This window comes from Triturus cristatus, chromosome 4_1, assembly GCF_964204655.1.
Source record: "Triturus cristatus chromosome 4_1, aTriCri1.1, whole genome shotgun sequence".
NCBI classification, from domain to species: Eukaryota; Metazoa; Chordata; class Amphibia; order Caudata; family Salamandridae; genus Triturus; species Triturus cristatus.
The window spans coordinates 137,330,704-137,348,203 of record NC_140585.1 but is presented as its reverse complement, the minus strand read 5'-3'; the positions used below and the strand labels follow the sequence as shown (position 1 = coordinate 137,348,203).

The 17,500-nt window shown below is 39.8% G+C and overlaps 9 non-coding genes across 9 annotated transcripts; all 9 read left to right on the top strand.

Annotated features, from left to right (window-relative positions):
- Positions 1 to 1,296: 1,296 nt before the first annotated feature.
- Positions 1,297 to 1,369, top strand: TRNAR-UCG (transfer RNA arginine (anticodon UCG)). Its single transcript has one exon. It is a non-coding gene; the product is annotated as a tRNA-Arg (tRNA).
- Positions 1,370 to 3,752: 2,383 nt separating this feature from the next.
- Positions 3,753 to 3,825, top strand: TRNAR-CCU (transfer RNA arginine (anticodon CCU)). Its single transcript has one exon. It is a non-coding gene; the product is annotated as a tRNA-Arg (tRNA).
- Positions 3,826 to 4,472: 647 nt separating this feature from the next.
- Positions 4,473 to 4,545, top strand: TRNAR-UCG (transfer RNA arginine (anticodon UCG)). The gene has a single exon. It is a non-coding gene; the product is annotated as a tRNA-Arg (tRNA).
- Positions 4,546 to 5,340: 795 nt separating this feature from the next.
- TRNAR-CCU (transfer RNA arginine (anticodon CCU)) lies at positions 5,341 to 5,413 on the top strand. The gene has a single exon. It is a non-coding gene; the product is annotated as a tRNA-Arg (tRNA).
- A 647-nt stretch (positions 5,414 to 6,060) lies between these two features.
- Positions 6,061 to 6,133, top strand: TRNAR-UCG (transfer RNA arginine (anticodon UCG)). Its single transcript has one exon. It is a non-coding gene; the product is annotated as a tRNA-Arg (tRNA).
- Positions 6,134 to 14,832: 8,699 nt separating this feature from the next.
- On the top strand, positions 14,833 to 14,905 carry TRNAR-CCU (transfer RNA arginine (anticodon CCU)). The gene has a single exon. It is a non-coding gene; the product is annotated as a tRNA-Arg (tRNA).
- Positions 14,906 to 15,552: 647 nt separating this feature from the next.
- On the top strand, positions 15,553 to 15,625 carry TRNAR-UCG (transfer RNA arginine (anticodon UCG)). Its single transcript has one exon. It is a non-coding gene; the product is annotated as a tRNA-Arg (tRNA).
- A 795-nt stretch (positions 15,626 to 16,420) lies between these two features.
- On the top strand, positions 16,421 to 16,493 carry TRNAR-CCU (transfer RNA arginine (anticodon CCU)). The gene has a single exon. It is a non-coding gene; the product is annotated as a tRNA-Arg (tRNA).
- A 647-nt stretch (positions 16,494 to 17,140) lies between these two features.
- TRNAR-UCG (transfer RNA arginine (anticodon UCG)) lies at positions 17,141 to 17,213 on the top strand. The gene has a single exon. It is a non-coding gene; the product is annotated as a tRNA-Arg (tRNA).
- The last annotated feature ends 287 nt before the right edge of the window (positions 17,214 to 17,500 follow it).

Below are 17,500 nucleotides of genomic sequence, written 5' to 3'. Positions count from 1 at the left end.
ATTTTGACGTGACAGAATGGGTTTTTAGCTTAAGTGTGTGTAGAAGAACTGCAAGGTGTGTGCCTATGTGTGCATAGAGTGCTACATGTGTAAAATCTGTATGATTTGGGCAGTTAAAGTGCTGATTTTGCCTCCGAGTAAGAAAAGTACTACACAAAATGTATAAAGGATCGGCACATTGGCTGCCTTTGCTGATGCCCCCGTTGCCTAATTTGTAGTGCAATGGTTAAGTTGCAGAGTGTGGTTGAACTTGGTTAGGAGACTTGGTGCCTCTTTCCGTGTCCTGCTGATGATAAGGATGGCTTGATACCATTTTCTAAGCCCAGTATATTGAGAAAAGAAGTAAGTGAAGAAGAAGTGTGGAGTCGAAAGTGGTTCTCCAATTTCTCTCCACTTGCTAAAATTGCAAAGACTCCATTATAGCATAGAAGAGAGCGTTAAAGTCGGGGATGGAAGAGGATGAAAATGGGAAGTTTACTTTATAGAGAGAAGTGAGAAATGCCCTGTGTGCACACACCTGTGTCTGACCATAGAATACATTTAAATAATGCCTCTAGAAAAGAGCTATGCATGTGTGCCCCAGTGGCCTAATGGATAAGGCACTGGCCTCCTAAGCCAGGGATTGTGGGTTTGAGTCCCATCTGAGGTGATAACAAAAATCCTCCCTCTATCTTTTCCAGAAAATTAGGTAGATTTATTACATGCTTCCTCTCAGAAGTTTATGAGGGATTAGTTACTTTGAAACAGTCCCATTTTACTTGTGTACACTTCACAGTCATGTTAGTGTTCTGAAACTGCAAAGTATATTTTTAAATGCCTATTTTTGTGAGATGCATTTTCGACCGGCCAGAACATATTCCTTTGGAAAAAATGATTTGAATTGGATTGGTGTGAATCTTGTTTCTAGAGGTGGTGACAGGCTTTCAGCTACTTGAATAGGTCAAGCCAGGATACATAAAACGTATACAACCTATGTGAGTGTGAAAAATTAGCATATGCAGGAAGGAGCAATTTGTCCTACTTTCAAAACAGTTTCACTCCACGTCTGGAAACTTCCAGAGCTATGTAGAGAATACAAATGAGCTTTAAACTCATGAGGAAAGAGGTTTGTATGGAAAAAGGAAAACAAAAGCATATCGTACTCATAAAATTCTCAATATATAGATTCCAAAAAAGTGCTTCCAGCGAAAAGAGCTGAAAGAACACTATGGGATGTAAACCTGAATACCTTTCAATAATATGTTCTCCATCCATGCATACCACCTACATGATAAAAATCATCTCCGGTGTACGGATGACCGCGTGGCCTAATGGATAAGGCGTCTGACTTCGGATCGGAAGATTGAGGGTTCGAGTCCCTTCGTGGTCGTTTTTGGCCAATGGTCACACAATCTGCTTTACATTCAGAGTGGAAAAAGTCTTTTCCAATACTCTTGTAGTCCTCACTCTCTCATTACTAATCATTAATAAAGTGGAGTACATACTGTAAACTCATTCAGGTTGCATCTTCAGTCTAACTACTTGTGCATTTTAGTGGCATTAAAAAGTGCTTCTATGCCGACGCACTGAATATGTAATAGGTTTGCAGAATTTTGACGTGACAGAATGGGTTTTTAGCTTAAGTGTGTGTAGAAGAACTGTAAGGTGTGTGCCTATGTGTGCATAGAGTGCTACATGTGTAAAATCTGTATGATTTGGGCAGTTAAAGTGCTGATTTTGCCTCCGAGTAAGAAAAGTACTACACAAAATGTATAAAGGATCGGCACATTGGCTGCCTTTGCTGATGCCCCCGTTGCCTAATTTGTAGTGCAATGGTTATGTTGCAGAGTGTGGTTGAACTTGGTTAGGAGACTTGGTGCCTCTTTCCGTGCCCTACTGATGATAAGGATGGCTTGATACCATTTTCTAAGCCGAGTATATTGAGAAAAGAAGTAAGTGAAGAAGAAGTGTGGAGTCGAAAGTGGTTCTCCAATTTCTCTCCACTTGCTAAAATTGCAAAGTCTCCATTATAGCATAGAAGAGAGCGTTAAAGTCGGGGATGGAAGAGGATGAAAATGGGAAGTTTACTTATAGAGAGAAGTGAGAAATGCCCTGTGTGCACACACCGGTGTCTGACCATAGAATACATTTAAATAATGCCTCTAGAAAAGAGCTATGCATGTGTGCCTCAGTGGCCTAATGGATAAGGTACTGGCCTCCTAAGCCAGGGATTGTGGGATTAAGTCCCATCTGAGGTGATAACAAAAATCCTCCCTCTTTCTTTTCCAGAACATTAGGTAGATTTATTACATGCTTCCTCTCAGAAGTTTATGAGGGATTAGGTACTTTGAAACGGTCCCATTTTACTTGTGTACACTTCACAGTCATGTTAGTGTTCTGAAACTGCAAAGTACATTTTTAAATGCCTATTTTTGTGAGATGCATTTTCGACCGGCCAGAACATATTCTTTTGGAAAAAATGATTTGAATTGGATTGGTGTGAATCTTGTTTCTAGAGGTGGTGACAGGCTTTCAGCTACTTGAATAGGTCAAGCCAGGATTCATAAAACGTATACAACCTATGTGAGTGTGAAAAATTAGCATATGCAGGAAGGAGCAATTTGTCCTACTTTCAAAACAGTTTCACTCCACGACTGGAAACTTCCAGAGCTATGTAGAGAATACAAATGAGCTTTAAACTCATGAGGAAAGAGGTTTGTATGCAAAAAGGAAAACAAAAGCATATCGTACTCATAAAATACTCAATATATAGATTCCAAAAAAGTGCTTCCAGCGAAAAGAGCTGAAAGAACACTATGGGATGTAAACCTGAATACCTTTCAATAATATGTTCTCCATCCATGCATACCACCTACATGATAAAAATCATCTCAGGTGTACGGATGACCGCGTGGCCTAATGGATAAGGCGTCTGACTTCGGATCGGAATATTGAGGGTTCGAGTCCCTTCGTGGTCGTTTTTGGCAAATGGTCACACAATCTGCTTTACATTCAGAGTGGAAAAAGTCTTTTCCAATACTCTTGTAGTCCTCACTTTCTCATTACTAATCATTAATAAAGTGGAGTACATACTGTAAACTCATTCAGGTTGCATCTTCAGTCTAACTACTTGTGCATTTTAGTGGCATTAAAAAGTGCTTCTATGCCGACGCACTGAATATGTAATAGGTTTGCAGAATTTTGACGTGACAGAATGGGTTTTTAGCTTAAGTGTGTGTAGAAGAACTGTAAGGTGTGTGCCTATGTGTGCATAGAGTGCTACATGTGTAAAATCTGTATGATTTGGGCAGTTAAAGTGCTGATTTTGCCTCCGAGTAAGAAAAGTACTACACAAAATGTATAAAGGATCGGCACATTGGCTGCCTTTGCTGATGCCCCCGTTGCCTAATTTGTAGTGCAATGGTTAAGTTGCAGAGTGTGGTTGAACTTGGTTAGGAGACTTGGTGCCTCTTTCTGTGTCCTACTGATGATAAGGATGGCTTGATACCATTTTCTAAGCCGAGTATATTGAGAAAAGAAGTAAGTGAAGAAGAAGTGTGGAGTCGAAAGTGGTTCTCCAATTTCTCTCCGCTTGCTAAAATTGCAAAGTCTCCATTATAGCATAGAAGAGAGCGTTAAAGTCGGGGATGGAAGAGGATGAAAATGGGAAGTTTACTTATAGAGAGAAGTGAGAAATGCCCTGTGTTCACACACCGGTGTCTGACCATAGAATACATTTAAATAATGCCTCTAGAAAAGAGCTATGCATGTGTGCCTCAGTGGCCTAATCGATAAGGCACTGGCCTCCTAAGCCAGGGATTGTGGGTTCAAGTCCCATCTGAGGTGATAACAAAAATCCTCCCTCTTTATTTTCCAGAAAATTAGGTAGATTTATTACATGCTTCCTCTCAGAAGTTTATGAGGGATTAGGTACTTTGAAACGGTCCCATTTTACTTGTGTACACTTCACAGTCATGTTAGTGTTCTGAAACTGCAAAGTAGATTTTTAAATGCCTATTTTTGTGAGATGCATTTTCGACCGGCCAGAACATATTCCTTTGGAAAAAATGATATGAATTGGATTGGTGTGAATCTTGTTTCTAGAGGTGGTGACAGGCTTTCAGCTACTTGAATAGGTGAAGCCAGGATTCATAAAACTTATACAACCTATGTGAGTGTGAAAAATTAGCATATGCAGGAAGGAGCAATTTGTACTACTTTCAAAACAGTTTCACTCCACGTCTGGAAACGTCCAGAGCTATGTAGAGCATACAAATGAGCTTTAAACTTATGAGGAAAGAGGTTTGTATGGAAAAAGGAAAACAAAAGCATATCGTACTCATAAAATTCTCAATATATAGATTCCAAAAAAGTGCTTCCAGCGAAAAGAGCTGAATGAACACTATGGGATGTAAACCTGAATACCTTTCAATAATATGTTCTCCATCCATGCATACCACCTACATGATAAAAATCCTCTCAGGTGGACGGATGACCGCGTGGCCTAATGGATAAGGCGTCTGACTTCGGATCAGAAGATTGAGGGTTCGAGTCCCTTCGTGGTCGTTTTTGGCCAATGGTCACACAATCTGCTTTACATTCAGAGTGGAAAAAGCCTTTCCCAATACTCTTGTAGTCCTCACTTTCTCATTACTAATCATTAATAAAGTGAAGTACATACTGTAAACTCATTCAGGTTGCATCTTCAGTCTAACTACTTGTGCATTTTAGTGGCATTAAAAAGTGCTTCTATGCCGACGCACTGAATATGTAATAGGTTTGCAGAATTTTGACGTGACAGAATGGGTTTTTAGCTTAAGTGTGTGTAGAAGAACTGCAAGGTGTGTGCCTATGTGTGCATAGAGTGCTACATGTGTAAAATCTGTATAATTTGGGCAGTTAAAGTGCTGATTTTGCCTCCGAGTAAGAAAAGTACTACACAAAATGTATAAAGGATCGGCACATTGGCTGCCTTTGCTGATGCCCCCGTTGCCTAATTTGTAGTGCAATGGTTAAGTTGCAGAGTGTGGTTGAACTTGGTTAGGAGACTTAGTGCCTCTTTCCGTGTCCTACTGATGATAAGGATGGCTTGATACCATTTTCTAAGCCCAGTATATTGAGAAAAGAAGTAAGTGAAGAAGAAGTGTGGAGTCGAAAGTGGTTCTCAAATTTCTCTCCACTTGCTAAAATTGCAAAGTCTCCATTATAGCATAGAAGAGAGCGTTAAAGTCGGGGATGGAAGAGGATGAAAATGGGAAGTTTACTTATAGAGAGAAGTGAGAAATGCCCTGTGTGCACACACCGGTGTCTGACCATAGAATACATTTAAATAATGCCTCTAGAAAAGAGCTATGCATGTGTGCCTCAGTGGCCTAATGGATAAGGCACTGGCCTCCTAAGCCAGGGATTGTGGGTTCAAGTCCCATCTGAGGTGATAACAAAAATCCTCCCTCTTTCTTTTCCAGAAAATTAGGTAGATTTATTACATGCTTCCTCTCAGAAGTTTATGAGGGATTAGGTACTTTGAAACGGTCCCATTGTACTTGTGTACACTTCACAGTCATGTTAGTGTTCTGAAACTGCAAAGTAGATTTTTAAATGCCTATTTTTGTGAGATGCATTTTCGACCGGCCAGAACATATTCCTTTGGAAAAAATGATATGAATTGGATTGGTGTGAATCTTGTTTCTAGAGGTGGTGACAGGCTTTCAGCTACTTGAATAGGTCAAGCCAGGATTCATAAAACTTATACAACCTATGTGAGTGTGAAAAATTAGCATATGCAGGAAGGAGCAATTTGTACTACTTTCAAAACAGTTTCACTCCACGTCTGGAAACGTCCAGAGCTATGTAGAGCATACAAATGAGCTTTAAACTCATGAGGAAAGAGGTTTGTATGGAAAAAGGAAAACAAAAGCATATCGTACTCATAAAATTCTCAATATATAGATTCCAAAAAAGTGCTTCCAGCGAAAAGAGCTGAAAGAACACTATGGGATGTAAACCTGAATACCTTTCAATAATATGTTCTCAATCCATGCATACCACCTACATGATAAAAATCATCTCAGGTGGACGGATGATCACGTGGCCTAATGGATAAGGCGTCTGACTTCGGATCAGAAGATTGAGGGTTCGAGTCCCTTCGTGGTCGTTTTTGGCCAATGGTCACACAATCTGCTTTACATTCAGAGTGGAAAAAGTATTTTCCAATACTCTTGTAGTCCTCACTTTCTCAGTACTAATCATTAATAAAGTGGAGTACATACTGTAAACTCATTCAGGTTGCATCTTCAGTCTAACTACTTGTGCATTTTAGTGGCATTAAAAAGTGCTTCTATGCCGACGCACTGAATATGTAATAGGTTTGCAGAATTTTGACGTGACACAATGGGTTTTTAGCTTAAGTGTGTGTAGAAGAACTGCAAGGTGTGTGCCTATGTGTGCATAGAGTGCTACATGTGTAAAATCTGTATGATTTGGGCAGTTAAAGTGCTGATTTTGCCTCCGAGTAAGAAAAGTACTACACAAAATGTATAAAGGATCGGTACATTGGCTGCCTTTGCTGATGCCCCCGTTGCCTAATTTGTAGTGCAATGGTTAAGTTGCAGAGTGTGGTTGAACTTGGTTAGGAGACTTAGTGCCTCTTTCCGTGTCCTACTGATGATAAGGATGGCTTGATACCATTTTCTAAGCCCAGTATATTGAGAAAAGAAGTAAGTGAAGAAGAAGTGTGGAGTCGAAAGTGGTTCTCCAATTTCTCTCCACTTGCTAAAATTGCAAAGTCTCCATTATAGCATAGAAGAGAGTGTTAAAGTCGGGGATGGAAGAGGATGAAAATGGGAAGTTTACTTATAGAGAGAAGTGAGAAATGCCCTGTGTGCACACACCGGTGTCTGACCATAGAATACATTTAAATAATGCCTCTAGAAATGAGCTATGCATGTGTGCCTCAGTGGCCTAATTGATAAGGCACTGGCCTCCTAAGCCAGGGATTGTGGGTTTAAGTCCCATCTGAGGTGATAACAAAAATCCACCCTCTTTCTTTTCCAGAAAATTAGGTAGATTTATTACATGCTTCCTCTCGGAAGTTTATGAGGGATTAGGTACTTTGAAACTGTCAGATTTTACTTGTGTACACTTCACAGTCATGTTAGTGTTCTGAAACTGCAAAGTAGATTTTTAAATGCCTATTTTTGTGAGATGCATTTTCGACCGGCCAGAACATATTCTTTTGGAAAAAATGATTTGAATTGGATTGGTGTGAATCTTGTTTCTAGAGGTGGTGACAGGCTTTCAGCTACTTGAATAGGTCAAGCCAGGATTCATAAAACTTATACAACCTATGTGAGTGTGAAAAATTAGCATATGCAGGAAGGAGCAATTTGTACTACTTTCAAAACAGTTTCACTCCACGTCTGGAAACGTCCTGAGCTATGTAGAGCATACAAATGAGCTTTAAACTCATGAGGAGAGAGGATGTGTATGCAAAAAGGAAAACAAAAGCATATCGTACTCATAAAATTCTCAATATATAGATTCCAAAAAAGTGCTTCCAGCGAAAAGAGCTGAAAGAACACTATGGGATGTAAACCTGAATACCTTTCAATAATATGTTCTCCATCCATGCATACCACCTACATGATAAAAATCATCTCAGGTGAACGGATGACCGCGTGGCCTAATGGATAAGGTGTCTGACTTCGGATCAGAAGATTGAGGGTTCGAGTCCCTTCATGGTCGTTTTTGGCCAATGGTCACACAATCTGCTTTACATTCAGAGTGGAAAAAGTATTTTCCAATACTCTTGTAGTCCTCACTTTCTCATTACTAATCATTAATAAAGTGGAGTGCATACTGTAAACTCATTCAGGTTGCATCTTCAGTCTAACTACTTGTGCATTTTAGTGGCATTAAAGAGTGCTTCTATGCCGACGCACTGAATATGTAATAGGTTTGCAGAATTTTGACGTGACAGAATGGGTTTTTAGCTTAAGTGTGTGTAGAAGAACTGCAAGGTGTGTGCATAGAGTGCTACATGTGTAAAGTCTGTATGATTTGGGCAGTTAAAGTGCTGATTTTGCCTCCGAGTAAGAAAAGTACTACAAAAAATGTATAAAGGATCGGCACATTGGCAGCCTTTGCTGATGCCCCCTTGCCTAATTTGTAGTGCAATGGTTAAGTTGCAGAGTGTGGTTGAACTTGGTTAGGAGACTTGGTGCCTCTTTCCGTGTCCTGCTGATGATAAGGATGGCTTGATACCATTTTCTAAGCCCAGTATATTGAGAAAAGAAGTAAGTGAAGAAGAAGTGTGGAGTCGAAAGTGGTTCTCCAATTTCTCTCCACTTGCTAAAAGTGCAAAGTCTCCATTATAGCATAGAAGAGAGCGTTAAAGTCGGGGATGGAAGAGGATGAAAATGGGAAGTTTACTTATAGAGAGAAGTGAGAAATGCCCTGTGTGCACACACCGGTGTCTGACCATAGAATACATTTAAATAATGTCTCTAGAAAAGAGCTATGCATGTGTGCCTCTGTGGATAAGGCACTGGCCTCCTAAGCCAGGGATTGTGGGTTCGAGTCCCATCTGAGATGATAACAAAAATCCTCCCTCTTTCTTTTCCAGAATATTAGGTAGATTTATTACATGCTTCCTCTCAGAAGTTTATGAGGGATTAGGTACTTTGAAACGGTCCCATTTTACTTGTGTACACTTCACAGTCATGTTAGTGATCTGAAACTGCAAAGTAGATTTTTAAATGCCTATTTTTGTGAGATGCATTTTCGACCGGCCAGAACATATTCCTTTGGAAAAAATGATTTGAATTGGATTGGTGTGAATCTTGTTTCTAGAGGTGGTGACAGGCTTTCAGCTACTTGAATAGGTCAAGCCAGGATACATAAAACGTATACAACCTATGTGAGTGTGAAAAATTAGCAAATGCAGGAAGGAGCAATTTGTCCTACTTTCAAAACAGTTTCACTCCACGTCTGGAAACTTCCAGAGCTAGGTAGAGAATACAAATGAGCTTTAAACTCATGAGGAAAGAGGTTTGTATGGAAAAAGGAAAACAAAAGCATATCATACTCATAAAATTCTCAATATATAGATTCCAAAAAAGTGCTTCCAGCGAAAAGAGCTGAAAGAACACTATGGGATGTAAACCTGAATACCTTTCAATAATATGTTCTCCATCCATGCATACCACCTACATGATAAAAATCATCTCAGGTGGGCGGATGACCGCGTGGCCTAATGGATAAGACGTCTGACTTCGGATCAGAAGATTGAGGGTTCGAGTCCCTTCGTGGTGGTTTTTGGCCAATGGTCACACAATCTGCTTTACATTAAGAGTGGAAAAAGTCTTTTCCAATACTCTTGTAGTCCTCACTTTCTCAGTACTAATCATAAATAAAGTGGAGTACATACTGTAAACTCATTCAGGTTGCATCTTCAGTCTAACTACTTGTGCATTTTAGTGGCATTAAAAAGTGCTTCTATGCCGACGCACTGAATATGTAATAGGTTTGCAGAATTTTGACGTGACACAATGGGTTTTTAGCTTAAGTGTGTGTAGAAGAACTGCAAGGTGTGTGCCTATGTGTGCATAGAGTGCTACATGTGTAAAATCTGTATGATTTGGGCAGTTAAAGTGCTGGTTTTGCCTCCGAGTAAGAAAAGTACTACACAAAATGTATAAAGGATCGGCACATTGGCTGCCTTTGCTGATGCCCCCATTGCCTAATTTGTAGTGCAATGGTTAAGTTGCAGAGTGTGGTTGAACTTGGTTAGGAGACTTAGTGCCTCTTTCCGTGTCCTACTGATGATAAGGATGGCTTGATACCATTTTCTAAGCCCAATATATTGAGAAAAGAAGTAAGTGAAGAAGAAGTGTGGAGTCGAAAGTGGTTCTCCAATTTCTCTCCACTTGCTAAAATTGCAAAGTCTCCATTATAGCATAGAAGAGAGCGTTAAAGTCGGGGATGGAAGAGGATGAAAATGGGAAGTTTACTTATAGAGAGAAGTGAGAAATGCCCTGTGTGCACACACCGGTGTCTGACCATAGAATACATTTAAATAATGCCTCTAGAAAAGAGCTATGCATGTGTGCCTCAGTGGCCTAATGGATAAGGTACTGGCCTCCTAAGCCAGGGATTGTGGGATTAAGTCCCATCTGAGGTGATAACAAAAATCCTCCCTCTTTCTTTTCCAGAACATTAGGTAGATTTATTACATGCTTCCTCTCAGAAGTTTATGAGGGATTAGGTACTTTGAAACGGTCCCATTTTACTTGTGTACACTTCACAGTCATGTTAGTGTTCTGAAACTGCAAAGTACATTTTTAAATGCCTATTTTTGTGAGATGCATTTTCGACCGGCCAGAACATATTCTTTTGGAAAAAATGATTTGAATTGGATTGGTGTGAATCTTGTTTCTAGAGGTGGTGACAGGCTTTCAGCTACTTGAATAGGTCAAGCCAGGATTCATAAAACGTATACAACCTATGTGAGTGTGAAAAATTAGCATATGCAGGAAGGAGCAATTTGTCCTACTTTCAAAACAGTTTCACTCCACGACTGGAAACTTCCAGAGCTATGTAGAGAATACAAATGAGCTTTAAACTCATGAGGAAAGAGGTTTGTATGCAAAAAGGAAAACAAAAGCATATCGTACTCATAAAATACTCAATATATAGATTCCAAAAAAGTGCTTCCAGCGAAAAGAGCTGAAAGAACACTATGGGATGTAAACCTGAATACCTTTCAATAATATGTTCTCCATCCATGCATACCACCTACATGATAAAAATCATCTCAGGTGAACGGATGACCGCGTGGCCTAATGGATAAGGTGTCTGACTTCGGATCAGAAGATTGAGGGTTCGAGTCCCTTCATGGTCGTTTTTGGCCAATGGTCACACAATCTGCTTTACATTCAGAGTGGAAAAAGTATTTTCCAATACTCTTGTAGTCCTCACTTTCTCATTACTAATCATTAATAAAGTGGAGTGCATACTGTAAACTCATTCAGGTTGCATCTTCAGTCTAACTACTTGTGCATTTTAGTGGCATTAAAGAGTGCTTCTATGCCGACGCACTGAATATGTAATAGGTTTGCAGAATTTTGACGTGACAGAATGGGTTTTTAGCTTAAGTGTGTGTAGAAGAACTGCAAGGTGTGTGCATAGAGTGCTACATGTGTAAAGTCTGTATGATTTGGGCAGTTAAAGTGCTGATTTTGCCTCCGAGTAAGAAAAGTACTACAAAAAATGTATAAAGGATCGGCACATTGGCAGCCTTTGCTGATGCCCCCGTTGCCTAATTTGTAGTGCAATGGTTAAGTTGCAGAGTGTGGTTGAACTTGGTTAGGAGACTTGGTGCCTCTTTCCGTGTCCTGCTGATGATAAGGATGGCTTGATACCATTTTCTAAGCCCAGTATATTGAGAAAAGAAGTAAGTGAAGAAGAAGTGTGGAGTCGAAAGTGGTTCTCCAATTTCTCTCCACTTGCTAAAAGTGCAAAGTCTCCATTATAGCATAGAAGAGAGCGTTAAAGTCGGGGATGGAAGAGGATGAAAATGGGAAGTTTACTTATAGAGAGAAGTGAGAAATGCCCTGTGTGCACACACCGGTGTCTGACCATAGAATACATTTAAATAATGTCTCTAGAAAAGAGCTATGCATGTGTGCCTCTGTGGATAAGGCACTGGCCTCCTAAGCCAGGGATTGTGGGTTCGAGTCCCATCTGAGATGATAACAAAAATCCTCCCTCTTTCTTTTCCAGAATATTAGGTAGATTTATTACATGCTTCCTCTCAGAAGTTTATGAGGGATTAGGTACTTTGAAACGGTCCCATTTTACTTGTGTACACTTCACAGTCATGTTAGTGATCTGAAACTGCAAAGTAGATTTTTAAATGCCTATTTTTGTGAGATGCATTTTCGACCGGCCAGAACATATTCCTTTGGAAAAAATGATTTGAATTGGATTGGTGTGAATCTTGTTTCTAGAGGTGGTGACAGGCTTTCAGCTACTTGAATAGGTCAAGCCAGGATACATAAAACGTATACAACCTATGTGAGTGTGAAAAATTAGCAAATGCAGGAAGGAGCAATTTGTCCTACTTTCAAAACAGTTTCACTCCACGTCTGGAAACTTCCAGAGCTAGGTAGAGAATACAAATGAGCTTTAAACTCATGAGGAAAGAGGTTTGTATGGAAAAAGGAAAACAAAAGCATATCATACTCATAAAATTCTCAATATATAGATTCCAAAAAAGTGCTTCCAGCGAAAAGAGCTGAAAGAACACTATGGGATGTAAACCTGAATACCTTTCAATAATATGTTCTCCATCCATGCATACCACCTACATGATAAAAATCATCTCAGGTGGGCGGATGACCGCGTGGCCTAATGGATAAGACGTCTGACTTCGGATCAGAAGATTGAGGGTTCGAGTCCCTTCGTGGTGGTTTTTGGCCAATGGTCACACAATCTGCTTTACATTAAGAGTGGAAAAAGTCTTTTCCAATACTCTTGTAGTCCTCACTTTCTCAGTACTAATCATAAATAAAGTGGAGTACCTACTGTAAACTCATTCAGGTTGCATCTTCAGTCTAACTACTTGTGCATTTTAGTGGCATTAAAAAGTGCTTCTATGCCGACGCACTGAATATGTAATAGGTTTGCAGAATTTTGACGTGACACAATGGGTTTTTAGCTTAAGTGTGTGTAGAAGAACTGCAAGGTGTGTGCCTATGTGTGCATAGAGTGCTACATGTGTAAAATCTGTATGATTTGGGCAGTTAAAGTGCTGGTTTTGCCTCCGAGTAAGAAAAGTACTACACAAAATGTATAAAGGATCGGCACATTGGCTGCCTTTGCTGATGCCCCCGTTGCCTAATTTGTAGTGCAATGGTTAAGTTGCAGAGTGTGGTTGAACTTGGTTAGGAGACTTAGTGCCTCTTTCCGTGTCCTACTGATGATAAGGATGGCTTGATACCATTTTCTAAGCCCAATATATTGAGAAAAGAAGTAAGTGAAGAAGAAGTGTGGAGTCGAAAGTGGTTCTCCAATTTCTCTCCACTTGCTAAAATTGCAAAGTCTCCATTATAGCATAGAAGAGAGCGTTAAAGTCGGGGATGGAAGAGGATGAAAATGGGAAGTTTACTTATAGAGAGAAGTGAGAAATGCCCTGTGTGCACACACCGGTGTCTGACCATAGAATACATTTAAATAATGCCTCTAGAAAAGAGCTATGCATGTGTGCCTCAGTGGCCTAATGGATAAGGTACTGGCCTCCTAAGCCAGGGATTGTGGGATTAAGTCCCATCTGAGGTGATAACAAAAATCCTCCCTCTTTCTTTTCCAGAACATTAGGTAGATTTATTACATGCTTCCTCTCAGAAGTTTATGAGGGATTAGGTACTTTGAAACGGTCCCATTTTACTTGTGTACACTTCACAGTCATGTTAGTGTTCTGAAACTGCAAAGTACATTTTTAAATGCCTATTTTTGTGAGATGCATTTTCGACCGGCCAGAACATATTCTTTTGGAAAAAATGATTTGAATTGGATTGGTGTGAATCTTGTTTCTAGAGGTGGTGACAGGCTTTCAGCTACTTGAATAGGTCAAGCCAGGATTCATAAAACGTATACAACCTATGTGAGTGTGAAAAATTAGCATATGCAGGAAGGAGCAATTTGTCCTACTTTCAAAACAGTTTCACTCCACGACTGGAAACTTCCAGAGCTATGTAGAGAATACAAATGAGCTTTAAACTCATGAGGAAAGAGGTTTGTATGCAAAAAGGAAAACAAAAGCATATCGTACTCATAAAATACTCAATATATAGATTCCAAAAAAGTGCTTCCAGCGAAAAGAGCTGAAAGAACACTATGGGATGTAAACCTGAATACCTTTCAATAATATGTTCTCCATCCATGCATACCACCTACATGATAAAAATCATCTCAGGTGTACGGATGACCGCGTGGCCTAATGGATAAGGCGTCTGACTTCGGATCGGAAGATTGAGGGTTCTAGTCCCTTCGTGGTCGTTTTTGGCAAATGGTCACACAATCTGCTTTACATTCAGAGTGGAAAAAGTCTTTTCCAATACTCTTGTAGTCCTCACTTTCTCATTACTAATCATTAATAAAGTGGAGTACATACTGTAAACTCATTCAGGTTGCATCTTCAGTCTAACTACTTGTGCATTTTAGTGGCATTAAAAAGTGCTTCTATGCCGACGCACTGAATATGTAATAGGTTTGCAGAATTTTGACGTGACAGAATGGGTTTTTAGCTTAAGTGTGTGTAGAAGAACTGTAAGGTGTGTGCCTATGTGTGCATAGAGTGCTACATGTGTAAAATCTGTATGATTTGGGCAGTTAAAGTGCTGATTTTGCCTCCGAGTAAGAAAAGTACTACACAAAATGTATAAAGGATCGGCACATTGGCTGCCTTTGCTGATGCCCCCGTTGCCTAATTTGTAGTGCAATGGTTAAGTTGCAGAGTGTGGTTGAACTTGGTTAGGAGACTTGGTGCCTCTTTCTGTGTCCTACTGATGATAAGGATGGCTTGATACCATTTTCTAAGCCGAGTATATTGAGAAAAGAAGTAAGTGAAGAAGAAGTGTGGAGTCGAAAGTGGTTCTCCAATTTCTCTCCGCTTGCTAAAATTGCAAAGTCTCCATTATAGCATAGAAGAGAGCGTTAAAGTCGGGGATGGAAGAGGATGAAAATGGGAAGTTTACTTATAGAGAGAAGTGAGAAATGCCCTGTGTTCACACACCGGTGTCTGACCATAGAATACATTTAAATAATGCCTCTAGAAAAGAGCTATGCATGTGTGCCTCAGTGGCCTAATGGATAAGGCACTGGCCTCCTAAGCCAGGGATTGTGGGTTCAAGTCCCATCTGAGGTGATAACAAAAATCCTCCCTCTTTATTTTCCAGAAAATTAGGTATATTTATTACATGCTTCCTCTCAGAAGTTTATGAGGGATTAGGTACTTTGAAACGGTCCCATTTTACTTGTGTACACTTCACAGTCATGTTAGTGTTCTGAAACTGCAAAGTAGATTTTTAAATGCCTATTTTTGTGAGATGCATTTTCGACCGGCCAGAACATATTCCTTTGGAAAAAATGATATGAATTGGATTGGTGTGAATCTTGTTTCTAGAGGTGGTGACAGGCTTTCAGCTACTTGAATAGGTCAAGCCAGGATTCATAAAACGTATACAACCTATGTGAGTGTGAAAAATTAGCATATGCAGGAAGGAGCAATTTGTACTACTTTCAAAACAGTTTCACTCCACGTCTGGAAACGTCCAGAGCTATGTAGAGCATACAAATGAGCTTTAAACTTATGAGGAAAGAGGTTTGTATGGAAAAAGGAAAACAAAAGCATATCGTACTCATAAAATTCTCAATATATAGATTCCAAAAAAGTGCTTCCAGCGAAAAGAGCTGAATGAACACTATGGGATGTAAACCTGAATACCTTTCAATAATATGTTCTCCATCCATGCATACCACCTACATGATAAAAATCATCTCAGGTGGACGGATGACCGCGTGGCCTAATGGATAAGGCGTCTGACTTCGGATCAGAAGATTGAGGGTTCGAGTCCCTTCGTGGTCGTTTTTGGCCAATGGTCACACAATCTGCTTTACATTCAGAGTGGAAAAAGCCTTTCCCAATACTCTTGTAGTCCTCACTTTCTCATTACTAATCATTAATAAAGTGAAGTACATACTGTAAACTCATTCAGGTTGCATCTTCAGTCTAACTACTTGTGCATTTTAGTGGCATTAAAAAGTGCTTCTATGCCGACGCACTGAATATGTAATAGGTTTGCAGAATTTTGACGTGACAGAATGGGTTTTTAGCTTAAGTGTGTGTAGAAGAACTGCAAGGTGTGTGCCTATGTGTGCATAGAGTGCTACATGTGTAAAATCTGTATAATTTGGGCAGTTAAAGTGCTGATTTTGCCTCCGAGTAAGAAAAGTACTACACAAAATGTATAAAGGATCGGCACATTGGCTGCCTTTGCTGATGCCCCCGTTGCCTAATTTGTAGTGCAATGGTTAAGTTGCAGAGTGTGGTTGAACTTGGTTAGGAGACTTAGTGCCTCTTTCCGTGTCCTACTGATGATAAGGATGGCTTGATACCATTTTCTAAGCCCAGTATATTGAGAAAAGAAGTAAGTGAAGAAGAAGTGTGGAGTCGAAAGTGGTTCTCCAATTTCTCTCCACTTGCTAAAATTGCAAAGTCTCCATTATAGCATAGAAGAGAGCGTTAAAGTCGGGGATGGAAGAGGATGAAAATGGGAAGTTTACTTATAGAGAGAAGTGAGAAATGCCCTGTGTGCACACACCGGTGTCTGACCATAGAATACATTTAAATAATGCCTCTAGAAAAGAGCTATGCATGTGTGCCTCAGTGGCCTAATGGATAAGGCACTGGCCTCCTAAGCCAGGGATTGTGGGTTCAAGTCCCATCTGAGGTGATAACAAAAATCCTCCCTCTTCCTTTTCCAGAAAATTAGGTAGATTTATTACATGCTTCCTCTCAGAAGTTTATGAGGGATTAGGTACTTTGAAACGGTCCCATTGTACTTGTGTACACTTCACAGTCATGTTAGTGTTCTGAAACTGCAAAGTAGATTTTTAAATGCCTATTTTTGTGAGATGCATTTTCGACCGGCCAGAACATATTCCTTTGGAAAAAATGATATGAATTGGATTGGTGTGAATCTTGTTTCTAGAGGTGGTGACAGGCTTTCAGCTACTTGAATAGGTCAAGCCAGGATTCATAAAACTTATACAACCTATGTGAGTGTGAAAAATTAGCATATGCAGGAAGGAGCAATTTGTACTACTTTCAAAACAGTTTCACTCCACGTCTGGAAACGTCCAGAGCTATGTAGAGCATACAAATGAGCTTTAAACTCATGAGGAAAGAGGTTTGTATGGAAAAAGGAAAACAAAAGCATATCGTACTCATAAAATTCTCAATATATAGATTCCAAAAAAGTGCTTCCAGCGAAAAGAGCTGAAAGAACACTATGGGATGTAAACCTGAATACCTTTCAATAATATGTTCTCAATCCATGCATACCACCTACATGATAAAAATCATCTCAGGTGGACGGATGATCACGTGGCCTAATGGATAAGGCGTCTGACTTCGGATCAGAAGATTGAGGGTTCGAGTCCCTTCGTGGTCGTTTTTGGCCAATGGTCACACAATCTGCTTTACATTCAGAGTGGAAAAAGTATTTTCCAATACTCTTGTAGTTCTCACTTTTTCAGTACTAATCATTAATAAAGTGGAGTACATACTGTAAACTCATTCAGGTTGCATCTTCAGTCTAACTACTTGTGCATTTTAGTGGCATTAAAAAGTGCTTCTATGCCGACGCACTGAATATGTAATAGGTTTGCAGAATTTTGACGTGACACAATGGGTTTTTAGCTTAAGTGTGTGTAGAAGAACTGCAAGGTGTGTGCCTAT